General features: G+C 42.2%; 4 long non-coding RNA genes across 8 annotated transcripts; 2 read left to right on the forward strand and 2 right to left on the reverse strand.

Annotated features, from left to right (window-relative positions):
* Nucleotides 1–3,945: 3,945 nt before the first annotated feature.
* Nucleotides 3,946–4,839, reverse strand: LOC129332907 (uncharacterized). 2 transcript variants are annotated; one of them, XR_008597354.1, is made up of 2 exons: nucleotides 4,383–4,839; nucleotides 3,946–4,174 (listed from the first exon to the last, which is right to left on the reverse strand). It is a non-coding gene; the product is annotated as an uncharacterized LOC129332907 (long non-coding RNA). The 2 variants fall into 2 exon arrangements; XR_008597353.1 differs by having other exon boundaries at nucleotides 3,946–4,303.
* Nucleotides 4,840–7,593: 2,754 nt separating this feature from the next.
* Nucleotides 7,594–8,420, reverse strand: LOC129331660 (uncharacterized). 2 transcript variants are annotated; one of them, XR_008597273.1, is made up of 2 exons: nucleotides 8,031–8,420; nucleotides 7,594–7,822 (listed from the first exon to the last, which is right to left on the reverse strand). It is a non-coding gene; the product is annotated as an uncharacterized LOC129331660 (long non-coding RNA). The 2 variants fall into 2 exon arrangements; XR_008597274.1 differs by having other exon boundaries at nucleotides 7,594–7,951.
* A 1,763-nt stretch (nucleotides 8,421–10,183) lies between these two features.
* On the forward strand, nucleotides 10,184–11,077 carry LOC129332891 (uncharacterized). 2 transcript variants are annotated; one of them, XR_008597349.1, is made up of 2 exons: nucleotides 10,184–10,640; nucleotides 10,720–11,077. It is a non-coding gene; the product is annotated as an uncharacterized LOC129332891 (long non-coding RNA). The 2 variants fall into 2 exon arrangements; XR_008597350.1 differs by having other exon boundaries at nucleotides 10,849–11,077.
* A 2,752-nt stretch (nucleotides 11,078–13,829) lies between these two features.
* On the forward strand, nucleotides 13,830–14,723 carry LOC129332892 (uncharacterized). 2 transcript variants are annotated; one of them, XR_008597351.1, is made up of 2 exons: nucleotides 13,830–14,286; nucleotides 14,366–14,723. It is a non-coding gene; the product is annotated as an uncharacterized LOC129332892 (long non-coding RNA). The 2 variants fall into 2 exon arrangements; XR_008597352.1 differs by having other exon boundaries at nucleotides 14,495–14,723.
* Nucleotides 14,724–16,562: the final 1,839 nt, after the last annotated feature.

Here is a 16,562-nt window from a genome sequence, read left to right on the forward strand (position 1 = left end):
GCTATTGACAACTTTGCTAACATTTCTTTTACATTTTTTTTAAAATCAGGCCTAGACATAACCAGGCCAAGACATAAGAAAACCAAAAAAGAACAGAAAAAAGAAAAGCAGTGTACTTGGTGAACTCTGTGTAATTGCTGAACTCTGAGCTGACTACAAAATATTGTGTTTTCATATACAGTATGCACACAGACCCACAACCCAATCCAGAAAAAGCAATCCATTTGTGTAAGTGGGTTTCTGTGCACAGCTCTGCTTAAACAGATTCTCATCTGGTTGTGTATTTACATTTGTACCGCAGGGCTTATATAGGCCCCATTTAATTGGATGCATGAAGATGAGACTATGTGTAATGGATCTGGAGCCACCAGCTGTGCATAACATTCATTTTGCTAGAGTTGGGGTCCTCATAACAAGGATTTGACCCCAGCCCCTACTAATTGCATCACTTTCAGCTGAGATATCGCTGTTTCCTTTGTTGATCCACAATAATTTTGGCCACATGCTTGACTCCTTGCATTTCTAACTGCTTCTTTTACTCTCACACAAAGCAGCTATGAGCAAAGATTTCAGCTTGCAAGTCAAAACAGCATGTAAATTTTCAGGGATAGGCTGAACTGACGCAGACCCTTAGGGTTCATTCCTCATTGCGCAAGTAACAGTGCAGCAAAAGGCAATTGGGCTGCTATAAAATGTTTAAAAGGCCTTTGTTTTTAGGTGCTACACTCTAGTCTTCCTGCTGCTGGTGTCACTTCTACCACATGACTAACCTTGAGTTAACTATCTAAAATATATGCATAGTTGCAATGCCAGGCAAAAAAGAGCTGGCATTACTAATGCAATATTATGTACAACAGAAGCACGTCTGTCCTGATTTGTTGAATGACACACTAACATTGGAACATACAGATGGCACCCTGGTGGCCACCATTCCCTGTAAAAATGTATAGGTGAGCTGGATTGGAGCTTTTACACTATAGCTCCTATGCCCAAAATAACAGTTTGATAGAGAGAAATTTAACAAGTTAAGTTTGTATAGCAGGAGTCCCCAGTGTGGTGCCCATGGTTGCCACAGCACCTTCTGACATCTTTCCTGGTGCCAACTCATGTCACCAAGTGTTTTTAGAAAGTAAGTGGGGCTTTTCGCCAGCAGGGGTTCTGATTGGTCACTGGAAATCTGATTGGCTATGCTGACTTTTTAAAATGTTGCTTTGGCAGCAATTGCTAGCACAGTGCATGACTCTTGTCTGTGTGATTGAAGATAAACTATGTCTATGCAAGAAAATATTTTTAAACAATATGTTCATATTAAAAAGAAACCTGTTAAATATAATCTCCTGAAATGATGAAGAGTTACTATTACGGCTGTGCATAGCCTCACTCCCTGACATTTTTTGATTGGCCCTGCCTCTTTTGGCAGCCATTTTGTGGTTGTGTCCACCACCCTGTGTCAGAATTCCAAAGGTGTCCGCAGTCTCAGAAAGCTTGGGGGCCTCTGTTATATGGAGAAAAAACTCAGGGGAGAGGGAATCTTTGCTCATTAAATTTCTGCATTCTAGGCTGCTGTTATAGGGAGAGAAACATTTGTAAACCCGATATATTGTTTTTTCTTTGCAAACCTCTTTCTGCATGATGTAGTAAATATGGATCCAGAAAACGTGCTGTGGGCTTGTCTTTTTAATAGCAACTTCTGAGACGGACCTTCAGATGCCTCCTCCCTTCTATTTTCTTTTGAATACTGTGAGAACACTAGAGGGCCTGTCAAAGAAATTCTAAGCAGTGATCTACCACTGTTCTCTGGGCTTCCATGCCAGGAATGAAGAGAATTCCAGTAGGGTATGAATACTAGCCAAGCCTTGGAATTGTCTCACCTGATGGTCACTGGTGTCAAACCTGGCGACTGAAAGTACTTGCTGTATCAACCGTGCTTCCATACCTGCCTGCTCTACTGCCAGAGGGGCTGACCTGTGGGAAGCAGAAGATGCAGTCAGCGAACGTAATTGCTCTGATCTACTGAGATTAGATCAATCAAGATATGCCAGTTTCATTTTCTGCTTCTCTTAAGTAAGTCCCTCCCCCCCCCCCAATACAGTAGCCTTGGCTGATACATCATTTCTACCTGAGTGTCTAGCAAAGGCTAGGAACATCTCAGAGCCATTAAGCTCTGTTTTCATTCCAGATCTGTATACTCAAATTGTACCAACAGATGCAAATCAGAAAAGATTTTGGCTTCTAAAGGGAGGGAGGGTACCAATAAAGCTAGGCATGTTACCTGACCTTTATTAATAAGCAGGGCTCATTTCGAGGGGGAACACACAGGAACGCGGTTCTGGCAGTTCCCCAAAGAGGTCACGTCAGGTGGCCCTGCCCACCTGACTCTCGGCCATTTGGGGCCCGTTTCGGCCTGGACTGGGGCCGAAACGGCCTGGATCGGGCCTCTGACAGGTGGTGGATCACTCTCTCACTCAGCAGCAGGCGGATCCTGACCATTTTGTGCCCCTTTTCAGCCATTTTCAGCCACTTTTTGCCATTTGGGGCCCAATTTCAGCCCTGAATGGCCTGGATTGGGTCCAAAACAGCCAGAATAGATGGTCAGGGGGTGTGGCATATGCAAATCAGTTATACTAATGACACACTTCCAGTGATGGCAAGAGGTGTGGCATATGCTAATGAGTTATGCTAATGAGTTCCTCTAGCTCTTTTTTTACGGAATGATCCCCGTTAATAACATACAACAAACAGTATATGCATAAAATATTGCCTAGAATTATACCATTCTAGGGGGCAGTGCAGTATATTAGTTCTGGGGAGAAGTGTCTTGGGTGTGCCTAATAATGAGTACCTTGGAGAAAGGACAGGATGGAAATGCATCAAATAATAAGGAGCAGAGACTGGGTGCAATCCTACACGTCCTGCCTTGGGAGACTTGCCAGTCCATTCAGTGCTAAATGCTCTCATTCAGTAAAGTGCACACTTGCAATTGAACTAGTTTACTGGAGCCTATTCACGTGTATTCAGAAGTAAATCCCTGTGACTTCAGGGGGAATTACTATGTGGTAAATGCACACCCGATCGCAACCTTAATTCCCTTGATGTTCTGAGACTATAACCCTTTTTGCACAGGCCAATTTCGCTGGTTCAGTTTCCATACCGCAGCAGGTTTTTCTGTGACCATCTGAACCCAATTTGCTGCCATAAGCAGTCACTCTGGCTACTATGTGGCTTTTCTGCAGCTTTCCTGGGACCGCTTATACTCCAACTTAAAAAAAAAATATTTTCCAGTCTGCTGTTTCCCCCGTGCACACTCTTTATCCTGTCTTTTAGCCTTCATCCTCTTCTGCCCCCCCTCCCACCCTCTGCCAGCCCACTTCATTGTGATTGGCCACTGTGGTCTATCCAGTCATTCCCTCCTCCTTTCCATTCTGCCCCCTTCCCACCCTCTGCCAGCCCACTTCATTGTGATTGGCCACTGGGGTCTATCCAGTCATTCCCTCCTCCTTTCCATTCTGCCCCCTTCCCACCCTCTGCCAGCCCACTTCATTGTGATTGGCCACTGGGGTCTATCCAGTCATTCCCTCCTCCTTTCCATTCTGCCCCCTTCCCACCCTCTGCCAGCCCACTTCATTGTGATTGGCCACTGGGGTCTATCCAGTCATTCCCTCCTCCTTTCCATTCTGCCCTCGCCCCCTCCCTTCTCCATTTTCCTTTCTGCTCATTTTTTAAAGGTTTTTTTTTTGTTCATCCAGTGAAGATTGATGCACTGATGGGCTGAGAGGCAGAAATTAAGGAAACAGATCCAGCAGTAATGCATCAATTCATTGCTTGTGCAGAGAAAGAAAGGGCTGGTGCCGTAACATCACTGATAACAAGAAACAAGAAATGAAGGCTATCCCCACAAATAGTACCAACAGAAAAGAGAGAGAAATTTCTCGTGGGAAACAAACCAAGAATTAATATACTTTTTATATGATATTATAAGGTAATTTCAAAGGCAATTGCACGAAAATTATACAAACTGTTTATATATAGCCAATAAAGATGTCCAGAGAGTCTATCATCTGTGTGTATTCCTCAATGTGTATTCCTTAATCGCAGTAATATCACGGTATGCAGATGAGTCTTCACAAAGTCTTCTCATATAAATTCAGCCAAACAGCTTCTCATATGCATTCAGCTTGGAATATAATCACAAAAGTCTTCTCATATAAATTCAGCTAAACAGCTTATCATATACATTGCCACGCCCAATCTGGGGCCGGCTACAAACAGATTTCGTCCCCTTCTTCAGGGGCGTGGTTTATAGCTGTAAAAAACAACATTCTTACTTTAATATACAATAACCAACATTTAAGTATTATTGCAATCCCCCAAGCGGAACTGACCTGTTGTATTCACACAGCATAGGGTATTTGAATCAATAATTATTGTGGAAACGTGTGTCTCCAGTATCACAGTCACAGCAGCTGTATCTTCTCCTGCTTGTGGCCAAACCCTTCAACTGCAGTTTAAATCACATACTCATTATCCAATCTCAAAACTTTAAAGCAACATAACTGATTATAAAAAACAATTCAATGATAGTTCCGTATTGAGGCCGTGCGGTCTGATCGTCTGCAGAAAGACAATCCAAAATGCTTCCCTCCTCAGTAGCTTAATTTGATTTGCATGTCCCTTAGTTACAACCTCCAGTACCGCTACTTTAAAGGAATTTTCTTCATGACGATGCTCGATAAAATGTTGTACCAGGGGTGCTTCCATTACTCTGTGCCTAATTCTAGACATATGTTCAAAGATCCTAGTTTTCAATGGTCTTATCGTACAACCCACATAAAAAAGAGCACAGGGACATTCAAGTAAGTATATCACACCCGATGTGTAACATGATGCAAAGTGTTTAACCGTCAGTTTCCGTTCCTTAACAAAAATCTCCTTCCCCTCTAGCATAAATTTACACAAAGTACATCGGCCACATTTAAAATTTCCCACAGGTAATGATGTTTCCTGAAGTTGAGTGCGCATCATAGCATGAACTAAATCATCCCTTAGGCTCCTGGATCTTCGTAAACCACATAACGGTGGTTGTTCACATCCCGCAATCTCCTCAATGAGGGGCCAATGGCGAGCTACGATTCTTTTAATTTTATATGTTAAGGGTGTGTAGTCCAATGCCCATCTAATTCTTTGATCTGGTAGGGCTTCCCGAGTCTGAAATAGTACAGATCTATCTATAGCTCTAGCCTTAGAAAAGGCTTGAGATATAATTTTAGATGGGTAACCTCTATTAGTAAACATTCGTTCCATCTGCCTACCATCCCTGTCGAAATCAGTTATTGTGGTGGAATTCCGTCTGATACGCAAAAATTGGCCATATGGTATATTTTGTCTAAGGTGCCGGGGATGGAAGGAACCAAATTCCAAATATGAATTCCGATCTGTCTCTTTACTGTAGGTTCTAACCTGTATCTTTTGAAAGGCATCCCGATATGTAACTACATCCAAAAAATTGATTTGGTTGGGGTCTGACCGCCAGGTGAATTTAACATTCGCATCCCGTTCATTAAGCCATTTACAAAAATCCGGTATCTGGGCAGCTCCCTGAAATAAAAAATATAAATCATCCAGATATCTACAAAAGAAAACAATATTACCCCTGAAAGGGTTGATGTCTTGTAAAATGTGAAATCTCTCCCAACGGGCCATAAATAAATTTGCGATGCTGGGTGCCACCGGGGACCCCATAGCAACGCCTTTTTTCTGGAAGAAAAATTGATCATCAAAACAAAAATAGTTTTTTTCCAAAACTAAATCGAGAAATTGTAGTAGGCAAGATGATGGGATAGTGTTTTCTGTAGTTGTAAGAACTTCTTCTACTACCTCTCGGGCTTCCTGATGAGGAATGATGGTGTATAAAGAGTTAACGTCCATCGTTAAAAATACTGTGTCCTCCGACAGGGTGATGTTCTCAACTTTTTTAATGAAATCACGTGTATCATGCAATAGACCTTCAATTTTAGTAATAGCCGGTTGTAAAAAAGAGTCCAATAAGATTGCCAATGGTTCCAAAATTGAGCCGCAACCAGATATAATTGGCCTACCTGGCGGGGGGCGTTGTTTTCTTGTGAATTTTTGGAAGTACATAGAATAATGGGATTCTAGGTGAAGTAACCTGTAAAGCATAATAGAGGGTATCTGTAATTTCCCCCATCTCCCTTGCCTCATCCAAGACAATCTTAATTAGGTCTTTAATATGATTAGTTGGATCCGAAGAGATCCGTGTGTAAAAGGTGGTATCCCTAAGCTGTCTGTGAACCTCATTAACATACATATCTTTATCCATGATCACAATACCCCCGCCCTTGTCGGCAGGCTTAATGACAATGTTAGCGTCGGAACGTAAGGTTTCAAGAGCCCGTCTCTCTAACCGAGACAAGTTGTGCCAAGTACTGTAAGGTTCATTTTCTAATTGAGAAAGGTCCCTAAGGATCATATATTCAAACGTGTCAATACGGTGATCTGAGACCGGCGGCACAAAAGATGACGGACCCTTTAATTTCCTAAGTAGTAAAGACTCTCCCTGAACCGGGGTAGTCGGCTGAGATTGGAAGAAATATCTAAGTTTAATAAGCCGAACCAACTTAAATAGGTCTACTCGTGTCTGAAGTGGTTGGTATTTGGGGGTTGGGACAAATCCCAATCCCTTATTGAGAACAGCTATTACTAATGAATTCAGCTCACGGGAAGACAAATTGAAAATTAAACTTTCATCCGCGTTCTTTGGAATGATTTCTTTTTGCCTCTTTCTAAAAAAGATGGTCGTTGGTTAGGGTAAATTGTTCTAGTTCTAAGATTCCTGCTGCTAGGACCCTCATCACCCGAGCTGTCAGACACCCCCGATGTTTCCAAATCTGAAAAAGTGCTAACAGGATTAGCCCAAGATACCTTACGTGGTCCTCTAGTATTAGTCCTGGACTGATCCCACCAGAAATAAACCCTACTATTAGCATAATCCAAATTATCACGTTTATATTTCTTAATTTTAAGTTCCTTGGTGCGAGTTTCAAATTGTTGTACCTGTTGAGCTATTTGTTTAAGGCGAGCATCAAATTCAATAGTGGGCATCGTGTCTTTGATAGAGGTTTCCATGGTTTGAATTTCCTCTACCAATGCCTGACTCTCCTTCCTGCAACGTTTAATAACCAAAAGCATAAGGTCAAAGCTACATTTGTTTAAAATTGACGCCCAATCTGATTTAAATGATTCATCATCGGCAAACATCCCTGGAGGTTTTTGAATTCTTAAACCACGTGGGATAAGTTGAGATGTATGATAATCAAATAACGTGGAAGCATGCAAATCAAATTTAACTTGTTTAGATTTCAAAAAACATAATGTGTCCCAATCATCCTTGGGTGGATTGTCTGTCTCTTTAAAGATAGAAGTCATACCGGACAAAATCTCCTGTTGTTCCTCTGCTGAAAAAGCCAAAACATCCTTAAAGGAAGCCATAATGAGAACTAGAAACAAGAAATGAAGGCTATCCCCACAAATAGTACCAACAGAAAAGAGAGAGAAATTTCTCGTGGGAAACAAACCAAGAATTAATATACTTTTTATATGATATTATAAGGTAATTTCAAAGGCAATTGCACGAAAATTATACAAACTGTTTATATATAGCCAATAAAGATGTCCAGAGAGTCTATCATCTGTGTGTATTCCTCAATGTGTATTCCTTAATCGCAGTAATATCACGGTATGCAGATGAGTCTTCACAAAGTCTTCTCATATAAATTCAGCCAAACAGCTTCTCATATGCATTCAGCTTGGAATATAATCACAAAAGTCTTCTCATATAAATTCAGCTAAACAGCTTATCATATACATTGCCACGCCCAATCTGGGGCCGGCTACAAACAGATTTCGTCCCCTTCTTCAGGGGCGTGGTTTATAGCTGTAAAAAACAACATTCTTACTTTAATATACAATAACCAACATTTAAGTATTATTGCAATCCCCCAAGCGGAACTGACCTGTTGTATTCACACAGCATAGGGTATTTGAATCAATAATTATTGTGGAAACGTGTGTCTCCAGTATCACAGTCACAGCAGCTGTATCTTCTCCTGCTTGTGGCCAAACCCTTCAACTGCAGTTTAAATCACATACTCATTATCCAATCTCAAAACTTTAAAGCAACATAACTGATTATAAAAAACAATTCAATGATAGTTCCGTATTGAGGCCGTGCGGTCTGATCGTCTGCAGAAAGACAATCCAAAATGCTTCCCTCCTCAGTAGCTTAATTTGATTTGCATGTCCCTTAGTTACAACCTCCAGTACCGCTACTTTAAAGGAATTTTCTTCATGACGATGCTCGATAAAATGTTGTACCAGGGGTGCTTCCATTACTCTGTGCCTAATTCTAGACATATGTTCAAAGATCCTAGTTTTCAATGGTCTTATCGTACAACCCACATAAAAAAGAGCACAGGGACATTCAAGTAAGTATATCACACCCGATGTGTAACATGATGCAAAGTGTTTAACCGTCAGTTTCCGTTCCTTAACAAAAATCTCCTTCCCCTCTAGCATAAATTTACACAAAGTACATCGGCTCTTGAAACCTTACGTTCCGACGCTAACATTGTCATTAAGCCTGCCGACAAGGGCGGGGGTATTGTGATCATGGATAAAGATATGTATGTTAATGAGGTTCACAGACAGCTTAGGGATACCACCTTTTACACACGGATCTCTTCGGATCCAACTAATCATATTAAAGACCTAATTAAGATTGTCTTGGATGAGGCAAGGGAGATGGGGGAAATTACAGATACCCTCTATTATGCTTTACAGGTTACTTCACCTAGAATCCCATTATTCTATGTACTTCCAAAAATTCACAAGAAAACAACGCCCCCCGCCAGGTAGGCCAATTATATCTGGTTGCGGCTCAATTTTGGAACCATTGGCAATCTTATTGGACTCTTTTTTACAACCGGCTATTACTAAAATTGAAGGTCTATTGCATGATACACGTGATTTCATTAAAAAAGTTGAGAACATCACCCTGTCGGAGGACACAGTATTTTTAACGATGGACGTTAACTCTTTATACACCATCATTCCTCATCAGGAAGCCCGAGAGGTAGTAGAAGAAGTTCTTACAACTACAGAAAACACTATCCCATCATCTTGCCTACTACAATTTCTCGATTTAGTTTTTGAAAAAAACTATTTTTGTTTTGATGATCAATTTTTCTTCCAGAAAAAAGGCGTTGCTATGGGGTCCCCGGTGGCACCCAGCATCGCAAATTTATTTATGGCCCGTTGGGAGAGATTTCACATTTTACAAGACATCAACCCTTTCAGGGGTAATATTGTTTTCTTTTGTAGATATCTGGATGATTTATATTTTTTATTTCAGGGAGCTGCCCAGATACCGGATTTTTGTAAATGGCTTAATGAACGGGATGCGAATGTTAAATTCACCTGGCGGTCAGACCCCAACCAAATCAATTTTTTGGATGTAGTTACATATCGGGATGCCTTTCAAAAGATACAGGTTAGAACCTACAGTAAAGAGACAGATCGGAATTCATATTTGGAATTTGGTTCCTTCCATCCCCGGCACCTTAGACAAAATATACCATATGGCCAATTTTTGCGTATCAGACGGAATTCCACCACAATAACTGATTTCGACAGGGATGGTAGGCAGATGGAACGAATGTTTACTAATAGAGGTTACCCATCTAAAATTATATCTCAAGCCTTTTCTAAGGCTAGAGCTATAGATAGATCTGTACTATTTCAGACTCGGGAAGCCCTACCAGATCAAAGAATTAGATGGGCATTGGACTACACACCCTTAACATATAAAATTAAAAGAATCGTAGCTCGCCATTGGCCCCTCATTGAGGAGATTGCGGGATGTGAACAACCACCGTTATGTGGTTTACGAAGATCCAGGAGCCTAAGGGATGATTTAGTTCATGCTATGATGCGCACTCAACTTCAGGAAACATCATTACCTGTGGGAAATTTTAAATGTGGCCGATGTACTTTGTGTAAATTTATGCTAGAGGGGAAGGAGATTTTTGTTAAGGAACGGAAACTGACGGTTAAACACTTTGCATCATGTTACACATCGGGTGTGATATACTTACTTGAATGTCCCTGTGCTCTTTTTTATGTGGGTTGTACGATAAGACCATTGAAAACTAGGATCTTTGAACATATGTCTAGAATTAGGCACAGAGTAATGGAAGCACCCCTGGTACAACATTTTATCGAGCATCGTCATGAAGAAAATTCCTTTAAAGTAGCGGTACTGGAGGTTGTAACTAAGGGACATGCAAATCAAATTAAGCTACTGAGGAGGGAAGCATTTTGGATTGTCTTTCTGCAGACGATCAGACCGCACGGCCTCAATACGGAACTATCATTGAATTGTTTTTTATAATCAGTTATGTTGCTTTAAAGTTTTGAGATTGGATAATGAGTATGTGATTTAAACTGCAGTTGAAGGGTTTGGCCACAAGCAGGAGAAGATACAGCTGCTGTGACTGTGATACTGGAGACACACGTTTCCACAATAATTATTGATTCAAATACCCTATGCTGTGTGAATACAACAGGTCAGTTCCGCTTGGGGGATTGCAATAATACTTAAATGTTGGTTATTGTATATTAAAGTAAGAATGTTGTTTTTTACAGCTATAAACCACGCCCCTGAAGAAGGGGACGAAATCTGTTTGTAGCCGGCCCCAGATTGGGCGTGGCAATGTATATGATAAGCTGTTTAGCTGAATTTATATGAGAAGACTTTTGTGATTATATTCCAAGCTGAATGCATATGAGAAGCTGTTTGGCTGAATTTATATGAGAAGACTTTGTGAAGACTCATCTGCATACCGTGATATTACTGCGATTAAGGAATACACATTGAGGAATACACACAGATGATAGACTCTCTGGACATCTTTATTGGCTATATATAAACAGTTTGTATAATTTTCGTGCAATTGCCTTTGAAATTACCTTATAATATCATATAAAAAGTATATTAATTCTTGGTTTGTTTCCCACGAGAAATTTCTCTCTCTTTTCTGTTGGTACTATTTGTGGGGATAGCCTTCATTTCTTGTTTCTAGTTCTCATTATGGCTTCCTTTAAGGATGTTTTGGCTTTTTCAGCAGAGGAACAACAGGAGATTTTGTCCGGTATGACTTCTATCTTTAAAGAGACAGACAATCCACCCAAGGATGATTGGGACACATTATGTTTTTTGAAATCTAAACAAGTTAAATTTGATTTGCATGCTTCCACGTTATTTGATTATCATACATCTCAACTTATCCCACGTGGTTTAAGAATTCAAAAACCTCCAGGGATGTTTGCCGATGATGAATCATTTAAATCAGATTGGGCGTCAATTTTAAACAAATGTAGCTTTGACCTTATGCTTTTGGTTATTAAACGTTGCAGGAAGGAGAGTCAGGCATTGGTAGAGGAAATTCAAACCATGGAAACCTCTATCAAAGACACGATGCCCACTATTGAATTTGATGCTCGCCTTAAACAAATAGCTCAACAGGTACAACAATTTGAAACTCGCACCAAGGAACTTAAAATTAAGAAATATAAACGTGATAATTTGGATTATGCTAATAGTAGGGTTTATTTCTGGTGGGATCAGTCCAGGACTAATACTAGAGGACCACGTAAGGTATCTTGGGCTAATCCTGTTAGCACTTTTTCAGATTTGGAAACATCGGGGGTGTCTGACAGCTCGGGTGATGAGGGTCCTAGCAGCAGGAATCTTAGAACTAGAACAATTTACCCTAACCAACGACCATCTTTTTTAGAAAGAGGCAAAAAGAAATCATTCCAAAGAACGCGGATGAAAGTTTAATTTTCAATTTGTCTTCCCGTGAGCTGAATTCATTAGAAATAGCTGTTCTCAATAAGGGATTGGGATTTGTCCCAACCCCCAAATACCAACCACTTCAGACACGAGTAGACCTATTTAAGTTGGTTCGGCTTATTAAACTTAGATATTTCTTCCAATCTCAGCCGACTACCCCGGTTCAGGGAGAGTCTTTACTACTTAGGAAATTAAAGGGTCCGTCATCTTTTGTGCCGCCGGTCTCAGATCACCGTATTGACACGTTTGAATATATGATCCTTAGGGACCTTTCTCAATTAGAAAATGAACCTTACAGTACTTGGCACAACTTGTCTCGGTTAGAGAGACGGGCTCTTGAAACCTTACGTTCCGACGCTAACATTGTCATTAAGCCTGCCGACAAGGGCGGGGGTATTGTGATCATGGATAAAGATATGTATGTTAATGAGGTTCACAGACAGCTTAGGGATACCACCTTTTACACACGGATCTCTTCGGATCCAACTAATCATATTAAAGACCTAATTAAGATTGTCTTGGATGAGGCAAGGGAGATGGGGGAAATTACAGATACCCTCTATTATGCTTTACAGGTTACTTCACCTAGAATCCCATTATTCTATGTACTTCCAAAAATTCACAAGAAAACAACGCCCCCGCCAGGTAGGCCAATTATATCTGGTTGCGGCTCAATTTTGGAACCATTGGCAATCTTATTGGACTCTTTTTTACAACCGGCTATTACTAAAATTGAAGGTCTATTGCATGATACACGTGATTTCATTAAAAAAGTTGAGAACATCACCCTGTCGGAGGACACAGTATTTTTAACGATGGACGTTAACTCTTTATACACCATCATTCCTCATCAGGAAGCCCGAGAGGTAGTAGAAGAAGTTCTTACAACTACAGAAAACACTATCCCATCATCTTGCCTACTACAATTTCTCGATTTAGTTTTGAAAAAAACTATTTTTGTTTTGATGATCAATTTTTCTTCCAGAAAAAAGGCGTTGCTATGGGGTCCCCGGTGGCACCCAGCATCGCAAATTTATTTATGGCCCGTTGGGAGAGATTTCACATTTTACAAGACATCAACCCTTTCAGGGGTAATATTGTTTTCTTTTGTAGATATCTGGATGATTTATATTTTTTATTTCAGGGAGCTGCCCAGATACCGGATTTTTGTAAATGGCTTAATGAACGGGATGCGAATGTTAAATTCACCTGGCGGTCAGACCCCAACCAAATCAATTTTTTGGATGTAGTTACATATCGGGATGCCTTTCAAAAGATACAGGTTAGAACCTACAGTAAAGAGACAGATCGGAATTCATATTTGGAATTTGGTTCCTTCCATCCCCGGCACCTTAGACAAAATATACCATATGGCCAATTTTTGCGTATCAGACGGAATTCCACCACAATAACTGATTTCGACAGGGATGGTAGGCAGATGGAACGAATGTTTACTAATAGAGGTTACCCATCTAAAATTATATCTCAAGCCTTTTCTAAGGCTAGAGCTATAGATAGATCTGTACTATTTCAGACTCGGGAAGCCCTACCAGATCAAAGAATTAGATGGGCATTGGACTACACACCCTTAACATATAAAATTAAAAGAATCGTAGCTCGCCATTGGCCCCTCATTGAGGAGATTGCGGGATGTGAACAACCACCGTTATGTGGTTTACGAAGATCCAGGAGCCTAAGGGATGATTTAGTTCATGCTATGATGCGCACTCAACTTCAGGAAACATCATTACCTGTGGGAAATTTTAAATGTGGCCGATGTACTTTGTGTAAATTTATGCTAGAGGGGAAGGAGATTTTTGTTAAGGAACGGAAACTGACGGTTAAACACTTTGCATCATGTTACACATCGGGTGTGATATACTTACTTGAATGTCCCTGTGCTCTTTTTTATGTGGGTTGTACGATAAGACCATTGAAAACTAGGATCTTTGAACATATGTCTAGAATTAGGCACAGAGTAATGGAAGCACCCCTGGTACAACATTTTATCGAGCATCGTCATGAAGAAAATTCCTTTAAAGTAGCGGTACTGGAGGTTGTAACTAAGGGACATGCAAATCAAATTAAGCTACTGAGGAGGGAAGCATTTTGGATTGTCTTTCTGCAGACGATCAGACCGCACGGCCTCAATACGGAACTATCATTGAATTGTTTTTTATAATCAGTTATGTTGCTTTAAAGTTTTGAGATTGGATAATGAGTATGTGATTTAAACTGCAGTTGAAGGGTTTGGCCACAAGCAGGAGAAGATACAGCTGCTGTGACTGTGATACTGGAGACACACGTTTCCACAATAATTATTGATTCAAATACCCTATGCTGTGTGAATACAACAGGTCAGTTCCGCTTGGGGGATTGCAATAATACTTAAATGTTGGTTATTGTATATTAAAGTAAGAATGTTGTTTTTTACAGCTATAAACCACGCCCCTGAAGAAGGGGACGAAATCTGTTTGTAGCCGGCCCCAGATTGGGCGTGGCAATGTATATGATAAGCTGTTTAGCTGAATTTATATGAGAAGACTTTTGTGATTATATTCCAAGCTGAATGCATATGAGAAGCTGTTTGGCTGAATTTATATGAGAAGACTTTGTGAAGACTCATCTGCATACCGTGATATTACTGCGATTAAGGAATACACATTGAGGAATACACACAGATGATAGACTCTCTGGACATCTTTATTGGCTATATATAAACAGTTTGTATAATTTTCGTGCAATTGCCTTTGAAATTACCTTATAATATCATATAAAAAGTATATTAATTCTTGGTTTGTTTCCCACGAGAAATTTCTCTCTCTTTTCTGTTGGTAACATCACTGATGGCAGCATTGGTGAGGAAAGCAGCAGCACTCATCAATCCAGATGCATTTTGACATGGTGCAGACTAAAAAGAACTGCACCACACTAACCAAACATGAGAGGTGTGAAAGGGCCCCAACAAACCGATTCTCATGCCTTTTGGATTGTCTTTGGGGATAATGAGTTATGTTGCCAGTGCAGAAGGGTCTTATGCAGATTTATTTGGCCAAAACAGTCACTAAGAGCGGATACTAAGCGTTTCATGTGTTGGTTTACAATAGAAGATCAAGATTCAAGCCTGGTAGCAAACCATCAAATACAAGTAGGAATAGACCTCCCCCCCCCCCCGCTCCGAACCCTTATATCTAGGTCAGAAGGTGGGAGGGTTCAGGGACCGCCATTTCTGCTTGTATTTTATTAAAGGAATTTTGACTCTCACAAAAGCTTACCCCCTGGAAATCTTGCTGGTCTTTAAGCTGCTACTGGAGTCGAATCTTGACTTGAATGGGACTCCCAAGCAGTTGTGGCTACCACCTGAGCTTACTCTGCATTAAGTTCCTCTGAGTTCCATGGGCCTTACTTCCAAGTAAGTGTCAAGCCTGCAGTCGTGGATGCAGAAATAAATCCAGTGTAACTTTCTCTCCAAGTAAACTCATTGAGGGTCGCGGCTGGATTAGGCAGCCCTGTGCGTCTGCAGTAAAACAGCAGGATTTGAATCCAGCGGCACCTTCGAAAGCAACAAGATTTTCAGGGTAGGAGCTTCCGAAAGTCAGAGCTCCCTTCTTCGGATACACGCCTCCCTCTCCGATGCTTCTAGCCTGAGAATTTTGTTGCTCTCTAAGGGCCAAGCTACAAGTGAGGAATGACACTTGAAGGGCAAGTGAACAGACTCAGGTGTATTCCTCCCTCTTCACTTGTGCACCAGATCAAGGGGCGGCAAGTGGCATGCAAGTGAACAGGGAGGAATACACCTGAGTCTCTTCACTTGCTGCTCAAGGGTCATTCATCACCTGTAGCTTGGCCCTGGGTCTGTTCACTTGCCCTTCAAGTGTCATTCTTCACTTGTAGCTTGGCTCTAAGGCGCCACCGGACTCACCAGATTGCTCCAGCCTCGCGGGGTCAGCTGCCTCTTGACGCCCAGCGCTCTCCCACCAGCCCGCCTTTTCTGGCGCGCTCTTTAAAACCTCACAAAAAGTCCGCCCATCTGCTCCACGCTGGTTCCCTCCGGGAAGAGCCCGCGCCGCTTTCCGCGCGAAGGTGGAGGCGCCTTGGAGCAGGCGCGCGCCCACCTTTCGGCGGCGACTCCTTCACCTAGCGGCCGGCCCGGCCCGGCCCGGCCCCGCCCCCTTTTTCAGGAGAGGGGCGGGTCGAGGTCTCCTGAGCCTGGAAGCCGGCCGCGGGGCTTCGCCCGCCTTTTAGGCTGTTGCCGCAACCACCTGTGGCTTCCTTTCGGGAAGCGCGCGCGGAGCCGCCGGCCGTGTGGGGCGCCCCTTCCCGCCTCGGAGCGCAGCCTGGCTGAAGGCGGCCGAGCTGTGGGACTCCCTTGGCTGAGGGCGGGCGCGCGGCGGGGCGCCTTGCAACATGGCCTCCGCCTCCTCATCCTTTTCCTTGGGCGGGGATGCTGCCCCAGAAGCGGACCAGGTGAGCGAGTCGGCCAGCGCGCCGCCCCCTTCTCCCCTCTCCCAGGGTTTCGCCGCTCTTGTGTGCGCGGCTGTCCATCCGTCGCCGCCTCGGAAGAGCCGGGACTTTCGCGTGTTTATCCGCGCTGGGGAGTTGGTTGGGAGGAGCCGAGGACTGGGAGAAGCGG

This window comes from Eublepharis macularius, chromosome 6 (genome assembly GCF_028583425.1).
Source record: "Eublepharis macularius isolate TG4126 chromosome 6, MPM_Emac_v1.0, whole genome shotgun sequence".
Taxonomy (NCBI): domain Eukaryota; kingdom Metazoa; phylum Chordata; class Lepidosauria; order Squamata; family Eublepharidae; genus Eublepharis; species Eublepharis macularius.